The sequence below is a fragment of the Uranotaenia lowii genome, chromosome 1, assembly GCF_029784155.1.
Source record: "Uranotaenia lowii strain MFRU-FL chromosome 1, ASM2978415v1, whole genome shotgun sequence".
In the NCBI taxonomy this organism is placed as follows: Eukaryota; Metazoa; Arthropoda; class Insecta; order Diptera; family Culicidae; genus Uranotaenia; species Uranotaenia lowii.
In genome coordinates this window covers 95,382,651-95,402,633 of record NC_073691.1, presented here as the reverse complement: position 1 = coordinate 95,402,633, position 19,983 = coordinate 95,382,651, and the positions used below count along the sequence as shown (strand labels likewise).

The 19,983-nt window shown below is 36.6% G+C and overlaps 1 protein-coding gene across 3 annotated transcripts in view; it reads left to right on the top strand.

The window, feature by feature from the left end:
- The window catches only part of LOC129740438 (alpha-1A adrenergic receptor-like), a 271,287-nt gene that overhangs the window by 67,461 nt on the left and 183,843 nt on the right, over window positions 1–19,983 (top strand). For all 3 annotated transcript variants that reach the window (XM_055732112.1, XM_055732110.1, XM_055732111.1), the window contains one exon: window positions 15,202–15,254. The gene's annotated coding sequence lies outside the window, so the exon portion shown is untranslated. The remainder of the gene's footprint in view (window positions 1–15,201; window positions 15,255–19,983) is intronic.

Sequence of the window (19,983 nt, the reverse complement as noted above, 5' to 3'; positions counted from 1 at the left end):
ATTGGTGCCGAATTTTTTCGAATGCGAGCATGAAAGTTACAAAATGTTCCCCAAATAGACTTTTTGTGACACGTCAATCGCATCACTCAGAACTAAAGCTACAAATTGGGCCTCAAATAGCCTTCTTTGGACTTGAATTGCTAAAAAGTTCCGCAAATAGCATTTTTTGTGACATGTCCATTCTGTATAAAAGTTACAAATTGGGTCTCAAATAGCCTTCTATGGACTTATAGCTCCAAAAAGTTCCACAAATAGCCTTCTTTGGTCTTTTTTTTGTAATTTCTTTATTTGAACCGGTTCAGACCTTTAAGTTTCACGGAGCCAACATCGAGGTTTTGTATATACAATGATTGCTTAAATCTATTTTACAATGATGTTAGGACAAGAATAGAATAGAAAAGAAAAGTTTTTACAGACGAAGATCGATAGCTTTTAGAAAAAGATAAATTTCGGACATATAGCCAAGGTCCATCGCAGCCAACACATCTCTAACTGGAACATGGGTTTGTATGATTCGGGCCCGACAGGAACCTTTTAATTTCGGTCTAGCGACAGAGTCGACTTCACACGACCAAACAACATGCTCGATGTCGTTGTAACCTTGGCCACAAACACACAGATTGCTGCCAGCTAGATTCACACGAAAGAGTAACGCATTCAAGGCACAGTGATTGGACATGAGACGAGAAAATGTTTTAATAAAATCTCGACTCAAGTCCAACTTCCTGAACCAAGGCTTAAGGCTAACCTTTGGGATAATCGAGTGGAGCCACCGACCCAACTCATCTTCGTTCCATCTACGCTGCCAGTTGACAACGTAATTTCTCCTTACTAGGAAGTAAAATTCATCAAAGGCAATTTGACGCTGGTAAATATCGCCTTCAATCGCACCCACCTTCGCAAGCGAGTCGGCCTTCTCATTGCCCGGTATTGAGCAATGAGAAGGGACCCAAACAAAGGTGATCAAGAAGCAGCGTCTGGATAAAACACTCAATGTTTCCCGTATCTTCGTTAGGAAGAACGGTGAGTGCTTTCTTTGCATTGAGCGGATAGCTTCAATAGAGCTGAGGCTATCGGTTATAATGTAGTAATGTTCAACTAGCCGGGATGTGACGCTTTCCAGTGCCCAATGAATAGCAGCCAGTTTTGCGGTGTACACTGAGCACGGCGACTGAAGACTGTAGGAAGCATAACACGTTGCATTAAAAACTCCAAACCCCGTGGAATCGTTTATAAGAGACCCGTCAGTAAAGTACACTTTTTCACATTTTATATGTCCATATTTAGCATTGAAAATTCTGGGAACAACTATTGGACGATGTTGTTCCAAGACTCCTTGAATTTCCTGCTGCATGGACACGTCAAACTGGACAGATGCATTGTCCTAGTCAGGGTTGAAAGCACAAGTAGGAGAATAAGAAGAAGAATGAACCTGCATTGACATAAATTCATGATATATAGTCATATATCTCATATATCACCAATGGGTTCATGACCTCACACCTGATGAGGAACCGCATTCTTCTTTGGTCTTGAAGTTAAAAAATTTCCTCAAATAGCCTTTTTTTGAGACTGTCCGCCATTTCATGAATATAAAATGTGAACGAACATCACAAAAGGGCATATAATCAATAAATCAATTTATATAGCTTGGAATTGTTGAAATGTACAATTTATATTGAAAATTCAATTCAGAACAACTTAAAGCTAACTAGCAAAGGACTATTTTTCAAAAGAGTAAATTATTTCACTTCGTCACAATTTCGTCCAACTGTATTCACTTACCACTAATTTATCACACATTGAAAGTCTCTTGAAGCAATTCATGAATTCAGTGGTTTTCAAAGTAGTCCCTACCGCCCCCAGGGGGCGTTCAGAGCTTGCAAGGGGGCAGCGGAAGAGCTCAAAATTGCCAATTTTTGTTGCATTTCGGAACAAATTTGTTTCAAAATACCCTTAGAGGGGCGGTGAGCTCTCAAAACTCGAGACAGGGGGGCGGTAAGCGAAAAAGTTTGAAAACCACTTATCTAGATAAACTCAAGAATTTGTCTAATTTTATGATCACTTCTAGTTTTGGTGCTATGGCTCATGCAATTTCGAAATTTACCCATTTTTACTGCAAGCTGATATTGATAGTTGATAACCTTATATTATTATAACTACATAAAACTAAAATAATGATTATTAAGTGTGTGACCTACTTAGGGATAAAGGAAGGAATACCGTTTGGCCTGGAGGCTCTTACCTGGATAAATGCCCGGATTTTACGGCGTTCTACTTTGACCACGATTGTACGTTCGTACCGCCACTTGACGAGTGGGCAGGGTTGTCAGATGGTTTTTTAAAAAATCTGTATCGGCCTCATGGAAGAATCTGTATTTATCTGTATTTGAACTTTAACGACCAAAAACTTCAATTTTTGTTTTCTATGTAAGCTTTTTTTTTATTTCAAATCGACTGAATCAAAGCAATCGAAAGATTCCTTTTAATTCAACCACGGTAAATGAAAAGTTCATATACCAGTATATCGATAGCAACTTACTTCAACCTTCTTCAGTGAACGTTTTCGATCGAACAATCGAAAACGTTCACTGAAGAAGGTAGTAAGTTGCTATCGAAATACTGGTTTATGAACTTTTCAATTACCGTGGTTGAATTAAAAGGAATCTTTCGATTGCTTTGATCATTCAACCAAGTAGGCTCACAACACAACAGAGTATTTCAAATCATTTATTTTAAATCTTTGAAAATATAGTTTTTCAAATAACTTTAACTTCTTCGCAAACATTCGTTCTTCCAAACATACACAGCAATTTTTTTTTCGGTTTTCTGTACGTATTTCCAAAAAAAAAATCCACAGTTTAAATTGGCCCTACGAAGCCCTGATTTTTTTCCTGCAATTCGCGAAAAACATTTTTAATATAACGGCCGCAGCCCGTGGCGTAGAGGATAGCCTTCCAGTCTTCTAAGCCAACGGTCATGAGATCAAATCCCGGTCACGGCATACATAGTACACTTTCTGTGGGTTGGTGGTTTTAGCATTTGTAAGATGCTAGCCATCATATCCTCGAAAGATGTACGCTTAGAGTTAAGTGAAAGGAATCTCTTCGAGGAAACATCAAGTTTCATTGAGATCCTGTATGTGTTTGTGTTCGTTTAAAAAAAAAAAAAAACGTGTCAACCAAATTTGCTGAAATCCTGGGAATAACAAAAATTTCACAGATTCCTAAGCAAATTTTAGGAGAGTCTACATTCTTTATTGTTTTATTTAGCATTTTTTAATAGATTTTATAAATTAAACTTTAGTGCTACTGGGAAAAGATTTCGAAGGCCTGTTGAAGAAAATATCTTAACGTTTTGAATATGAATTGTTATTTTCCAAGTGAAAAGACTGAATATGTCAACGTTTGGTATAACATCAGAGAACATTTTTACAGATTTTTTCAATAAAATGCAAAATTACAATACAATTTTTCCGGCACTTTTCATGCTGAGTTTGAATTCAATTACCGTAAACTGGAGGAACTTTGATCAGCGGGGTAACTTTGATCAACATGAAATTTTTTCAGATAATCATCATTAACTAAGTATAAAGTTATAATATCTGAAAACTGTTTACTACGTTAGAAAACCTACAAATTGAGTTACAAATAAGCTAAATTTCGTTGTTATTGGGAGATTTTTAATGTTACTTAAAATGTAATTTTTAAATACTAAAATATCTGGTTTTTTGAAGGCTCACAAACAAACATCTCTCCTGATCAAATTTTAGCATTTAGGAGCAAATGGGTTATTTAATGAGAAATTTCAACATTTTTCTTGGTTAAGGTTTAGTTTAAGTGTTATTTTTATGGTCATTTGATGATAATTTTTGGATGTTGAAAAAAAGCGGTCATTTTTCATGAAAAAGCAAGTATACAAAAAATGGCTAAAAACTCTATCAAATGGCTCAATTTGAAGAAAACAAAAACATGGGAACATTGCGAGGACTTAGGGAATTGCATGAAGGTAAAATTTCATTTGTTTTTGAGCCCAAAAAATATTGAAAAATGTTTATAATTTTGCCCCTGAATGTATGCAACAACATTGTCCATCGTTTGAGTATACTTGTTTTTGAAAGAAAACGTTGAAAAATTCAATTAAGTCCAAACACAAAATTACAGTTATCGATGTTTTGATCCTTCTTTGCTAAATGGCATCAAAACAATAAATTTGAAGATGTTGAGATACGTAAAAACCATAAAGATCAAAGTTACCCCGAAACTCGAAGTCTGGTTTTGTAACAAACATTTAATTATTTCCACCAATGTCGTTTGAATAAACTGCAATCAATGATCATGTTTAATACTCCTCACCTCAGTAAGTGTTTTAAAGCTCTTAGGTTTTACGAAAAAGCAACCCCTTCCAATATATTCAAAAATGAATGAAAAAAGATTTTATTCTTTTTAACGAATAGTCACCGTTGATTATTATTTTTATGAAAGTTTAATGGCATTGCGGTGAACTTGATACTATGAAAATTCTTGATAGAAGAATTAAAGATTGAAATTAAATGACGGATAGACAAAGCAGATGCTTAATAGAAGAAAATTGAAAGATGTTGAAAATGAGCCAAGAGCATATTTTATGAAAAGCTTCAAAGGTGCGTTCTAGACCCTTTGTCCCACATCAATTGAATGGCTGAGAGAAGTAATAGCGAGAGGCGCAATTACGTTCACCCATACATCCAACCCGATGGATTGGTAAAGCACGTGCTTCCCAATCGGACAAAAAGTCTAGACCGCATGGCTCTGGTGAAGCTTCCCTTTTGCTGAACCAGTTCAAGCGATGTGTTATTGGTTGTTTCGGATTCCGTTTTTATCGGCAGCGCTACTTATTGTTTTCACGCAAGTACCGTGAACGTCCCTACTTTTGCCAACTATTTAATTTTTTGAACTGTATTTCGAAATATTTACCCCTTATATAAACCCCCCAAAGCCAAATGATTTTATTCTTTTTAACGAATAGTCACCGTTGATTATTATTTTTATGAAAGTTTAATGGCATTGCGGTGAACTTGATATCAAGAATTTTCATAGTATCAAGTTCACCGCAATGCCATTAAACTTTCATAAAAATAATAATCAACGGTGACTATTCGTTAAAAAGAATAAAATCATTTGGCTTTGGGGGGTTTATATAAGGGGTAAATATTTCGAAATACAGTTCAAAAAATTAAATAGTTGGCAAAAGTAGGGACGTTCACGGTACTTGCGTGAAAACAATAAGTAGCGCTGCCGATAAAAACGGAATCCGAAACAACCAATAACACATCGCTTGAACTGGTTCAGCAAAAGGGAAGCTTCACCAGAGCCATGCGGTCTAGACTTTTTGTCCGATTGGGAAGCACGTGCTTTACCAATCCATCGGGTTGGATGTATGGGTGAACGTAATTGCGCCTCTCGCTATTACTTCTCTCAGCCATTCAATTGATGTGGGACAAAGGGTCTAGAACGCACCTTTGAAGCTTTTCATAAAATATGCTCTTGGCTCATTTTCAACATCTTTCAATTTTCTTCTATTAAGCATCTGCTTTGTCTATCCGTCATTTAATTTCAATCTTTAATTCTTCTATCAAGAATTTTCATAGTATCAAGTTCACCGCAATGCCATTAAACTTTCATAAAAAAAAATGAATGAAAAAAGTGATCAAAGTTCCCCCAGTTTACGGTACTAACAAAATTAGCATTTTTTCCAATTTGATAAAATAATAACGTTTTCAAAAGAAAAATTCTGCTGAGTTAATTTATCATACAACTTTATCTTTGACAAAAATATAAAAATCATCATTATGTGCTCATAAATGTTCTTCCGATTTTTTTTAATTTGCGTTTGCCGACTTTCATTTAGTTATCGATTTTGAATTTAAAAACGCTCAAGAAAAATTAGGATCCTTTGAAAAACACATTGAATGTTACATTTCTGGAAAAAAGTCCCCAATATGAATGATTGAGGGATAAATGCAAACAGAAACACGTAAATTACATATTCAAACAAGTCATCGCCGTATCAACTATTTCTGGTTTATTGGCTGGTATTTTATGATATCTAACGAACTACCGCAGGCAAAAATTGCGAAAATAATTCAATTCGGAAAGGCTTCGCGGGCCGCACATTGGGGTCTCGAGGGCCGCGAATTGCTAATCTCTGATCTAGATTTCTAAGTTTTTTTTTGTTAGATATAAAATTATTACTAAAGGTAAAGGCTAATTAACTCACACCAGATGAAAACATGCAATTTTGTTGGCCGCAACCTAACAACCTTAGGACAAATTTTAAAAGTTTGTCACATTTGAACAGCATTTTGTTGAGCATCTTTTCATTTTAATACAGAAAACTTTTATACTATGTTTTTAATTGTCTAAATCGGAAGGCAAAATGCTTAAGACTTAGCTCAGAGATTTTGAGTTATGATTCTAAATAACTAACCATATAATTATATCAATTCGTTTCTGAAGGGATGAGTCATATCTAGTAAACCCTAAAGTGCTCCATCTAATTCGACGGTTTCTACCTGTGTTTAACGCCTATTAATTCAATTCGACCAGTTGAATACATCCGCGAATAGTTATTTGCCAAGTTAGTTATCGAGTTTTCTCCGAAAAAGTGTAGTTAATGTGGATTTACTTCAATTTACGATACTGCTATCAACACATATAGTGCCACATTGAGTGCTCCCTTCATAAACATTATCTACAACCTCGTGATAACAAAACGTCAACCCGAACGTCAAAAGCTGTGAGCCAGATGTCTGCCAAAAATACGAGGTCCACATCACAACCATCGCTGGCTGCTAATAGCGACTTGCAAGCCAAAAAACGATCACGGGAGGATCTCGATGTTGCTGGCACTGAAAACATTGCTAGCCTGAATGATCTCTGGACAAAAATTGAGGCAAAAATCGACTCATTTCATTCGCAACTTGAAAAGCGAATTGATGAACTGGAGTGTAAGCTTACATCACTGAAGGATGAATGCTCCGTGCAAATCAACACCTTGGCAGCAGATATAAATACTGTCAAGGCGGAGGTTCAGCTTTCTCAGGAGAACACAAACCGTCTCAGCCGCAACCGTGAACTCGTCATTTCTGGGATTCCGTATGTTCACCAAGAAAACCTCGCAAATATCTTCGAGAAATTAGCCGTAGCTCTTGGATTCAACACTCGTCCCATTGCTGAGCTAAGCCGTCTAGCCAGGTCTCCCATTATTCCTGGATCGACACCACCCATCTTGTGCGAATTTGCCTTAAAAAGTTCCAAGTTTCAATTCTTCCAAAGGTACATTGGATCTAGGGCACTAACACTACGACATATTGGATTTGAGTCGGACAACCGAATATATCTTAACGAAAATCTTACGGTTGATGCGAGGAATATTCGTAATGCCGCCCTTAAGATGAAAAAAGAAGGCTAGACGATCGAAAAAGTAAATACGCGAGATGGTGTTGTTCAAATCAAAATCCAAGGTCACTCGGATTTGATCGCCATCAAAAGTCTAAGTCAATTATCGACTTTCAACCAAAAAACCCTTTCCTAAAAAGCTTTTGTATTCCTTCCCATATTCCCTTGATTCCTATCCTTTATTCCCTTGACTCCTATTTCCGCTCCTGAAAGTTAAAAAAAAACCTAGTTCCTTGCAATATCATATTCCTTCCCACAATTTCCCGTGAATCCCATCCTTAGATATCCGTGAATCCATTCCGCTCCTAAAAGTCATGCAGTTCTACTGCTCATCGAGTTGCTGTTGCTGTTGCCCTACCCTGATGCTGCTGTTGTTGGTCATCGATTTCTTGCTGCTGTTGCTGTTGTCCTGAGGATGCCAATTTTGGTCACCGATTTGGTTGCTGTTGATCCTAAACGAAGCCATGCCACATCAACGAATAATTTGTTCCAGAATGTGTGAGATACGAGCAAGCGAACGATGCGTTTCTGATGATCATCTTGTGCTTTGAACGACGCCTGCCCTGCTGATTTGAAATCTCACCCGACGCTATGACAAAATGTAAAAAAAAAATCGAAACCTCAGACACGATCGCCCGGAGATAGTGCTGAAGAACAAGAAGAAGCTGCCCATCGGAGAATGAGATCGACGCCACAGTACAAACACCCCGTGGATTATTGGAGAAATCTGTTCCAGTGTGCAAATGAAATGACCAAAAAAAATGACCAATGAATTATTCCCGACGCCCGACGCCCGACGTTGCTGCTACTGTTATCCTGATGATGATCACCGATTGCTTTGACGCTAATATTGTACAATTTTTTCGAAAACGTGTGAGATTCTAGCAAGAGCACGACGCCTCTTCATGTTCATCTCATCTCATCTCATCTTACGCTGACCCGGACACGATATCATCGACGCTACTCTGAAGATCTTCTGACTGAATTGCCCTGTGACTGAACGCATGCTAGTTTTTGCTTTCACCCGACGCTATAACAATGTGAAACAAAATCGAAACCTACTAGTGGCACCCGGTGATAAGATAGATAAGCATTAAGAAGCTCAGCTACTGTGACCAGGAAGTGATCATTGGAGATGTTGATCGTTAGCGTTTCACCGGGCGGAATATTGGAGAAATTTGATACTGCGTCCTGACGGTTTCCCCTCCAACCCCCCAGGAGAGTGAGGAGAGTGATGGACATCCCCCCCCCCCCCCTTTCGCCCGAGAAGTGTGCCATATGAGATGAAATGCCAATGGATGGATAATTCCCGACGCCCGTATGTTTTTTTTAATTCTTCTTTTTCTTAATTCTGCTTTACCGAACCTTAGAATGAGGCTTCTCGTACAGCTTAGTTCGAATTAATTGCATTGAATTGAATTTATAATTTCTTTACCGTTGTACTTAGTTGGATGCCAGTCTTGAAAAATGTTAATTTTTACAATGGAAGTAGTACCGAAACTGTCGATTACTGCTCAAATTAGTGTAGATCAAGTTAGTGAAGCTGCCTTGAATTTTTATTTCGTTGCTTTCACTTTATTTATATCAAATGGATGATGTTCAAGTGAACGATGCCATAACGAGCTATTCGATCCCGAAAATCGTGCTAAATTCTGTTTTGAGCAAAGATAAGTTAAACATAGCTCACATTAACGTCCAAAGCATCTGTGCTCGCAGTATGTGTAAATTTAATGAACTTAAAGACATTTTTATAGCAAGTAACGTGGATATAATTTTTTTTAACTGAAACGTGGTTAAATGAAACTATTCCAGATTCAGTGATTTCAATTGATGGTTTCAACCTTGTTAGAAATGATCGTACCAGAAATGGTGGTGGAATTTGTATTTATGTTAAGAGCGGATTCAGGTTTAGAATCTTATCAAAGTCCGAAAGTGGCAATGGAAACACGGAATTTATGTTATTGGAAATGTGCTGTAACGCAGATAAAATTTTTTTCGGAGTTTACTACAATCCACCAGGACAGGATTGCTCTCAGTTACTCCAATACCATATTCAACAATTTACAATTTACTATAAGAACTCCTTCTTAATTGGTGATTTTAATTACAATCTTCTTAGACCATCTTCAAGGATAGATCTCTTAAAAGATACATTATCCAGCTGTAATTTCACGTGTTTTAATAATGAACCCACATTTTTTCATTGCAACGGAAGTTCTCTTTTAGATTTATTACTGACGGATTCCACAGAGAGTGTTTACAGGTTTAGTCAGATTTCTCTTCCTGGTGTATCCAACCATGATCTTATTTTTTCGTCCCTGAATTTTTCAAAGCAAGATCATGCTAATGGATACTGGTTTCGTGACTATTTAAATTACGATCGACAGGCCCTTTTTCAAACTCTCAATAGCATGGATTGGAACTTTTTCTTCAGTATAGATGATTCTGATATGCTAGTGGAAATATTTAACTCATTTTTACACTCGCTGTTTGATACTTATTTCCCCTTGAAATTTAAAAAACAGCTAAAAAATTCTTGGTTTAATCGTGATATTCAAATAGCAATAATCAACAGAGATTTAGCGTACAGAACTTGGAAACAGTCTAAATTAGCCGAAGACAGATTAAAATTCAAACGATTACGCAACAGGGTAAACACATTGATAAAAAACGCAAAAATCATGCATGATAAAGTGAAATTGAATACTAATTTACCCGCTAAAAAGTTCTGGAAGAATTTGAAAAGCTTTGGCTTAAACAATTCAAAGAATCTGCCAGTTTCTACTGACTTTTCTGCAACAGAAGTGAATAATTATTTTTGTTCAAATTTTACATCCAATTATAATAACGAAGAAATTTATATTCCTCATACTTCTTCTGGTTTCCACTTCAGATCTGTTCATGAGTACGAAATAATTAATGCAGTATCTTCCATTGAATCTAACGCTACCGGATTGGATAACATTCCCATCAGATTGGTGAAAATAGTTCTTCCTTGTATGCTCCCGATCTTAAGCCATCTTTTTAATACTATCATCAGAACTTCTAAATTTCCCCTCCAGTGGAAAAAGGTTAAAGTTGTACCTATCCCGAAAAAATCAAACAATCTCGATATTACCAACTTAAGGCCAATTAGTTTATTGAGCTCAGTTTCGAAAATTTTCGAAAAATTAATCAAGCTTCAAATTTCTGATTACGTTAATCAACATAGATTATTAAGTAACAATCACTGATTGATTGTTAGAGCAATCATAGTTTTAGAGCAAATCATAGTACTGAAACTACCTTGATGAAAGTTCACAATGACATCGCCATCTCTCTTGATAAAAAAGGATTAGCTTTTCTGATACTAATTGATTTTGCAAAAGCGTTTGATAGGGTGTGCCATAAGAAGCTGATTGAAAAATTGATATCAAAATTTACTTTTTCTGGATCTGCAGCAAAAATGATTCAATCTTATCTTCAAGGACGGGTCCAATCAGTTTTAATAGATGGATGTTTCTCGATGTTAACTCCTATTGAGTCTGGCGTACCTCAAGGATCGATTTTGGGGCCAATGCTGTTTTCTCTCTTTATTAATGACCTGCCATCTGTTTTAAAATACTGTAGCGTTCAGATGTTTGCTGATGACGTTCAAATATATTTCTGTTCTGACAACTCGTTATCAATGGAAGCTGTTGGTGACAAAATAAATTACGACTTAGAACAAATCAACCAATGGTCTATTCAGAATATTCTACCTGTTAACCCAGCTAAAACCAAGGCTCTATGCTTCAGTAGACCCAACAGAAATATTAACATCCCTACGCTTTATCTGGCAAATTCTGAGATAGTTTTCACCGATTATGCTGAAAATCTTGGCGTCATTTTTGACCGTGAATTGTTATGGAACAGGCAAGTCAATAAACAGTGTGGCAAAATTTATGGATCTTTGAAACAGTTAAATCTCACCACGAGGAATCTTGATGTCCAAACTAAATTAAAATTGTTCAAAAGCTATGTTTATCCGTTATTCATTTATGGCGATTTTATCTATTCAAATTGTTCTGCTAGGTCCATGGACAGACTCCGTGTTGCTCTGAACTCATGCGTTCGTTACGTTTACAACTTATCTAGGTATTCCAGTGTTTCCCACCTACAAAAAAATCTGATAGGCTGTTCATTCTATAATTTTTACAAATACAGATCCTGCGTAGTTATCCACAGAATACTTCATAAAGAAGCTCCACAATATATCAAAAGACTTTTCGTTCCTGTGAGAAATTCAAGAACACTGAATTTAACTATTCCATCGCATTGCTCGGTTTATTTTAATAACTCGTTTCTCGTTAGAGGCATCTCGACCTGGAATAATCTTCCTATCCATATTAAATCCTTAAAAACGAAATCAGAATTCAAAAAAGCTTCACTTACAAGATTTGCATCGATAAGACAGTAATCGGTTATTTTTACAGTTAGGTATAAAAGTTCGTCAGAAACGAAATTTGATCAATATTTAAAATCACAAGTTAATAACCTAATTGTAACACATCAAAAAGAATGTACAAATCTTATGTTACATGAATAAAACGAATTATTATTATTATTATAATTATGAATGTTATTCTGAATTCAGAATCTAATTTCTGTTTTCTAAAATCTTAAAATTCAAAAATGTATATTTAAGTACGAAAATGGAATTCATGTTATGATTGAAAGTTACACAAGGGAAAGTCATTTATGTTTCCTATGTTTTAATACTTAATTGATTTTGGAAGATTTTGGGTTCCTAAATTCAAATCAATCAATTTCAAAAAGAAATTTTAATATTTTCTTTTAAAACCCAAAAATAAACCTACATGAATACGTACAACAGATTTTAAACCTTTCTGTTCTCTTTCATTCAATCAATCTTGCTTAGATATTTTAGTTTCAGAAACACAACGCTTTAAAAAATTAAATAATATCTAAATAATAAATCTGGCATCATTCAAAAAAGTGTTTGAGAGTTTGTTATTTAGGATTTTAACTTATTTCCCAACCTTGCCGAAGTCTACAAAACATTTTTGACTGGTGCTTCAAGAAATATGAAAGATTTATTTTGTTCATTAAATTTAGTTCAAAATTTCCATTTTTTGTTGAATTGGAACAAAAATGACAAAACGAAAACTTATATTACTTTTTCCTCCAAAGTCAAAATTACTCGCGGTCCTCGAGAAAGTCAATAACTAAATTGAAACAATTTGTTTTATATCTTTGCCATGTAGTTTTGCCAGCGCATAAATTTATTGAATGCATTTTTAACCTATTTTTAGTATTTATATCTAAAATAAGAGCTTATATTACTCTTATAATGCTTGAAATTTTCTGCCATGTGTTATCGATAAAAATTGTAAATCTTATTTTTGAATCCTTAGCACATTTAGGACTAACTATGAAAAGTTTCGTCTAAGAAACACATAGGATAAATTATATGTGCTGTTGCAAGCATTTGCGGTATACTGCAGTTCGAAAGATACAGGTATAAAAAGATTTAGCTCAGCTAGCCCGTGGAAACCGTTTCATCAACAATTGATTGAAATTTTCTAAAAAATCTGTATAAATCTGTATTAATGTTCAAAAATCTGTATAAAAATCTGTATCTGTATCTTATCTGTATTGACGTTGAAAAATCTGTATGATACAGAAAAATCTGTATATATGACACCGCTGCGAGTGGGTCGGCCACCGAGGGGGGAAGCGAGAGGGTGAGCGGAATGTCATGATAGAAGAGGATGGCGATAAGGATGGTTGTCTGACGTACGAGGGGATAGCCGATGGGAATGTTGGCTTACTGTGTAAATGCTGTATAATTATTACACCACGAAATATAGGGCTGCACATTAAGCTTTATATTATCCTTTATGAAATAAAGAATACAGATTATGCCTAGATTTCCTAGTTCCAGAGGAAATTGAAGTAATTCAAGAATTTCGAAAAAATTCAATTGAAAATTATCTAACTATTTTTGACACTAAATCGGGATAAAGTTTTTCAAAATAAAAGATTTAAATACATTTACAATTTTGTAGAAGACTGCAAAACGATTTGCTTAAAAAATATCAAAGGTATATTTTGGTTTAAATTTTTTTTTTAATTTGATCTTATTTCTAAATTTTAGTAGAACTGTTAAAAAAATAAAAAAAAAACTTTCGTAATTTTTTCTTAGAAGTCAAAGTTACTTGATTCAATCATTGAATCAAAACTTTTATTTTTAATGTCTTCGTAACATTTTGCAGGTTTTCAAAAAAAAAGCACGCTCCCAAATCAGTCAAAATAATGGCTTAAATTTTTTGCACCTCAGAAAAATGTGAAATTTGTTGCTTTAAAGGGGGAATGTTTAGAATCAAACCTAAATTTTAGGGTATGTTTATGGTTGAACTCCATTTACCCGAAAACCATTGCCCAGAATGAAAAATCCCCAGAATTTCAATCGCCGGAAAGAACCATTTCCCAGATTTTTTTTCCCCAGACGTACCATTCCCCAGACAAATTTTCGCCAGAATGTACCATTTCCCAGAAATTTTTTTACCAGAATGAACCATTTACCAGAAATTTTTTCGCCAGAAGAACCATTTCCCAAAAAATTGAAAACTTTTTTTCTTACTAGACATTATTAAAAAAAAGGAATTGTTACAAAAAAGGGGTTTCAAAACTTTATTCTTTTGCGGCAAAGACGCAACCAACGAGGATAAAGGGGCTGAGGTGGCACAAAGCCGCCGAAGCTCCCAAATCCGAGGTGGCCGCCGACCCGCCGTCGGAAGCGGCGGCCCCATTACATTGGTCTAGGTCTGCCGGGGCTTCCTAGGTCTGCGTGAAAGCTAGGGGTGATCCCTTAGCCCCGTCCGCCACGCGGCAGCGTGAAGGACAATATTGTCGTTACAGGGAAAAACTGTAAAATCAGTTGAGCGACAATGGATTTTTCTCGGAGTAGGTAAGTTAAACCTAACGTCGGAAGTAGTGCGCTGGATGGCGGGTCACCGTACGATTCCAGCGCACTACTTCCGACGTTAGGTTTAAATTACCTACTCTGAGAAAAATCCATTGTCGCTCAACTGATTTTACAGCGCTGGACTGGCGACACAATATTCCTTTAAAGTTCGAACGCGCAGCGTGAGGAGTCGGATACTAAAACGGTTTTCAAAGGACCATGGTTGGCATTGAATTAATTCAAGTACCCAAACCACAAAACATAATATCGGTTCTGAAATAATTTTAGTTGGAAACTTTCAAACAATTGGTTTCTTTGAAAAATTTAATTTCGAATCATATGAAATTTACAAGAATTCATTAGATTTAAGCACAAAAATAAAAAAAATAAATACAAGAGGAAATAATCTGGGATTTGTGTCATTCTGGGAAATGTTCTATTCTGGGGAAAATATCTGGGAAATGTTCCATTCTGGGAAAAAAAATTCTGGTATGGGGCATTCTGGGGAATTTTTTTTTCTGGGAAATGGTTCATTCTGAGGTTTGATTTCGGGTATTTGTCATTCTGGGGAAAAGTCATTCTGGGCAATAGTTTTCGGGTGAATGGGATACAATCTATGTTTATCATTAATTGCGGGAAATACTTAGGAGTTGGGTGACTGAGATGTTTTCTCAACGTAAGGTGATGTCAGATAAATGAATATGTCATATTTCAAGACTGATTCTGGAATAAGATTTAAAGCTTACTTTTTTGTTGAACAACAAACATGAAATATCTTACTAACACTATTTTTGTTTTTTTCTTTTTCAATAGGTTTCTTCCGACCCTTTTTCTAAACAAAACAGTTTTTAACTGTATTCTGCAAGGTAAGCCTTAATCTTGAATTATCACATCAAAACTAGTATGAATATGAACCATATTTAACACGTTTACCTTAAAAGTTCATGAAGTTACCCTGTTCACAGGTTTTTTTGGTATCCCAATATGCATGGCACTTCCAAAATAGTCTACTTAACAATAATTGAAAAGAGATTTTATTTTTAGAAAATTTAAGTGTAGCTGTTGAATATGTTCGATAAATCGAGTTAAAAAAAATTCAAATAGGTTACATCAAAAGTCTCAACTTCAAATTCCGAATAAAATTTGAGACTAGCTTTCGTTTGGTGCTTAATCTCATTAAACACAAGCGTTCAGTCACTCTTCTCATTCAAGTAAGCTATTTACTCAAGCTGTCTGGTGTTTCAGACGATTTTCCGAACCTTTTTTTTTAAATTTTACTTCATTGAAGGAGACATGAGCGATTCGACGGTTAGTTGAGTAAAAATGTAGCGAAAATATTAGACAGTATGGAAACCACCCTGCTGAAGGACGATTTGTGACCAGTGAGAAGCGAAGTTGACGGGAAAAGCTAAGTGTACATAAACAATTTAAAAAAAATGAGCACACAGGTATCAAGTGTGCAGAAAAGTACTTACTCAACCGTTTGAGCGTCAACATCATCCACCGAACTTGAGGCAGGTGCATCTCGTGGTCTTTGTTTTCTCCTCCTTCTTATGCTAAATACGAAAAGTCGAGGATAATTGGGAGGAGAAGGAGAAAAATGGAGGTTTGCGTACCGCAAAGTCACATACTTAATCATGTTGCTACCCATCGCATTACCGGAAAATTATACTGCCAACTTTGACATATTGTTGACGACGGCTCTTGTCTTTTCAACTCAGGCATCTTTACGTGTCTCAGTAGGCACCGACTGACTGAGCATCGATCTGGAATGATTTTTGCAGAAAGCTATAAGGATAATAAAAATAAAGTTAAACAGGGAACATGTGGAACTTTGAAGTTTATATTTAAATTTTTGAATGAAATAATAGACATTATTTACTATTTAGATAGCCTTTTTAAGTCTTTAAGTGGCCCAAACCTGAGCAAAATTTCAACTCATTCGGACTTGATTAAGGTGTCCTCTGGAGTTAGAAATTCTTATTTTGAAGATCTGGTGTTACCTCGAGAAACAATTTCCGCCGAATAAATTTTCTGGGAGTGATTTTTTCCGGGAAAACCGATGGCGAAAATCGTAACTTTCAGCACCTTGAAGCAATAATTCAAGTTCGGTTGAGCTGAAATTTTGCACACTTAGTCTAAAGTTAAAAAATGAAGGCAAAGTTGCTTTCGAGAAAATATTAAACCAACAGCGGCATGAAATCGATCAGTCTTATTCTCAGATAACGCTGTCTTCCACTCACAGGAGACATTGCTTACTCACCAGCTCCAACCCAGTAAACATGAATCGGCAGAGAGGTAACTCAAATCGACAAAGGGATCGCATCGATCTCTCTGGCGATTTTGCATCATCTAATTGGCAGAGAGGAACACACCATACGCGTGCCTTGGGTGAGTGACACGAAATAATCAAAGACACGCCCTCCAGAGAAACACAAGAAAACAACCCGAATCGTGTTTGTATGTTTCTCTTCGAGATGCGTGTCTGCCTGCCAGCGAGCGAAGTCGACTGCTACGATTGAAAGCACGCATATAAAAAACACGGAGATAAATGCGACCACACCGTACGAGAGTACGATTCAAACTGATTTCGCATGTACGCATTCGTATTCGTTGCCTCTAGGCAATGGTCCGAAAATCAATCAAAACAAACACTCAGGATGCGTTTCCTGTTGGAAACATTCCGATTGTATAATGGGATAGCGCCTCTCGCTACTGCTTCGCCTGGCTGGTATGCAATCTCGATCAGCGCTCCTATCAGCTATGCAAACCGAGTCGCATCATTCAGAATCATCGGTTCAGCAAACATCGCATATCGGAGATGAGTGAGATACAAACTGATCCATTCTGAATGTAGCTCACTCAGTATCTGCCTGAATTATATGAAATTCAAAATTATTTTTTGCAGGACGAGAAAAATCAAACAGTTGTGCGGGACACCATAAATTCTCAGTAGTTTTAACGTGACGTACGACATTTTAATAAGAGAACTTGTAAAAATTGAAAAACACGGCGAAAATGAACATCTTTCCCTCACAAACACAACTGCAATTTGATTTTGATCATACTGATGTTAAAAAACGTTATAACAACAAATAAATTTATTAATTTGCTTTATATCAAATCAAACAAAATACGCTAATGATCGGCTTCATGTATCATTCACTCACTGCCTGATCCATTCACTCCTGATCGAAGACCAACAAGATTCGCCATATGCATTGCGCATTGGTGATATTCCAATTTGATGATGGTGCTGCACTGTTTTGACAGCAAGCATCGTGCGAGGTGATCTGTATTTTAGCGATGAATTGAACGATCGATGATCGGGTGGGTCCAGTAGCAATCAATAACGAAACCCGACCGCTGTACGTTCAGGTGCGAAGTGCAATCAGAAACATTCATTGAAAATGAGTGATATTCAGAACACTGCCTCTAGGTATCTCGGCAGGACAAACCGAATGAGAATTCTTGCGTTCTTTGGAGTGTCGCCGAAACCCGGTAAATTTGAATCGGCAGAGAGGTAACTCAAATCGCCAGAGGGATCGTAACGATCTCTCTGGCGATTTTGCATCATCACATCGTTAGAGAGGAACACACCATGCGCGTGCCTTGGGTGAGTGCCACGAATTAAGCTAAGACACGCCCTCCAGAGAAACACACGAACACAATCCGAATCGTGTTTGTATGTTTCCCTCCGAGACGCGTGTTCGCCTGCCTGAGAAGTCGACAGCTACGATTGAAAGCACACACGGGACACGGGGACAAAATGCGACCACACCGTGCGAGGGTACGATTCAAACTGATTTCGCATGTACGCATTCGTATTTGTTCCCTCTAGGTATCTCGGCAGGACAAACCGAATGAAAATATATTTGCGTTCTTGGAGTGTCGCCGAAGTTAACCGTTTTATTCTAAGTTCGGTGACTCAACTCTCAATTTTTTGCATGCTCTGTCGATTTCTGAGAGGACGCGCTTACTGGGAATTAGCCGTTTTATTCTAAGTTCGGTGACTCAACTCTCAATTTTTTGCATGCTCTGTCGATTTTTAGAGGACGCGCTTACTGGGAAGGAGAGCTCAATCATTGTGCCGAAGCAGACAATCGCATAATTGGGATCATCATTAGCGTTTCATCAAACATCAATATTGATTGTGTTTCGATTTGCAACATCATACAAATGGATTCGATTGCATACATATGTAAGTACATACGTATGAATGTTTCTTCGAGAGACCAGTTATAAAAGAACGGGGTTTAAGTTTTTTGAAAACTTTTGTAGCGGAAATTATGGTTGCTGAAATTTTAGAACTTCGAATATTTGTTATAGTTTCGGAATGATTTTACGTGTTCATAAATAAAAGTGCATAGCACGAACTAAATTAACATATTTCAAAGCCACCTCATGCTATGCTGCGATAATTTCATCACTTTCAGTAGAACTTTTCTTGCTGCTGGCAGCTCCATCGGGGAGGACGATATTTTGTCGAATGCCTTCCCCTAATTGGACTTGATGGAGAAAGAAGCTTCGACGCAGCGAAAATGTTCCTTTTCCGCCATTGAGTGGCAATTCCTCTGCTGACATGTAGCGCGTAGCGGAATTCGACGGAATATAATTTTCCGATTCTGTCATCATACACCGGTCGTTAGATGTAGGTTTTTGCTCAGCCAAGACAACATATGCTCATTAAAATGGAATTTCACAGATGAGACAGAGCATGGGACGGAGATTTTCAAATTCAATTGTTTAAGGTGCTCTGAATGACATCAGAGACATTCAGTTTCCTCAATTTTAACTGAACGTAAAATGAACATACAGAATAAAGGTCATTCATTTATTGATTTATTTAGATCCTTATTTTCACCCTGAATCTTATTATAGATTATAATTAATATTATGAACCACACGAATAATTTATTTGTAAATTAACATTATCTTCTTCTAACTTTAATTTGTTTCTGGCCATATTTAACTTGATTATATCAACGTTTGCATTATAAAAAGTCATAATTCGGTTCATTGGCTCATTCATGGCATAATTTTGATCCGATAAGCTAGCTGAAATGGTCTTCCGCTACGCAAACTACTGCGGCCTTATGACATGTTTGAGAAGGTAAATACGGTGAATGAGATCTTCCACTGGTCATATTCTTTAGAAACAGTGCGTCAATCGATTTTCAGTGAGTTTCCAGAGAGTTCAATCCTATCAGAATGCATCACTTCATTGATACTTCGACATTTCTGCTTGCCCTCCAAGGTATGTTTCAGTAACTTTTTCCCAAGTCTGTTTATTTTATTTTATTTTATTTATTTTATTTATTTGGTGTTCCGTCTCACGACATAACCTGATGAACCGTTGCAACCGTAGTTCCAGTAACAGCAAAAAGTCAATTGGAGGTGGAGTGTTACTCGCCGTGAAATCTACATTTCCAACTCAGCCAATTGAAGACGATTCCAGGAAAAATTTAGAACTTGTTTGGAGTCGCATTGATTTTGGTGATCGGACTCTCTTCTTGTGCGTAGTGTACGTGCCCCGTTTAACGCAGGTGGTAAATCCATTTTACGGATTGCATTCCAAGGCACGGCGAGCCACCG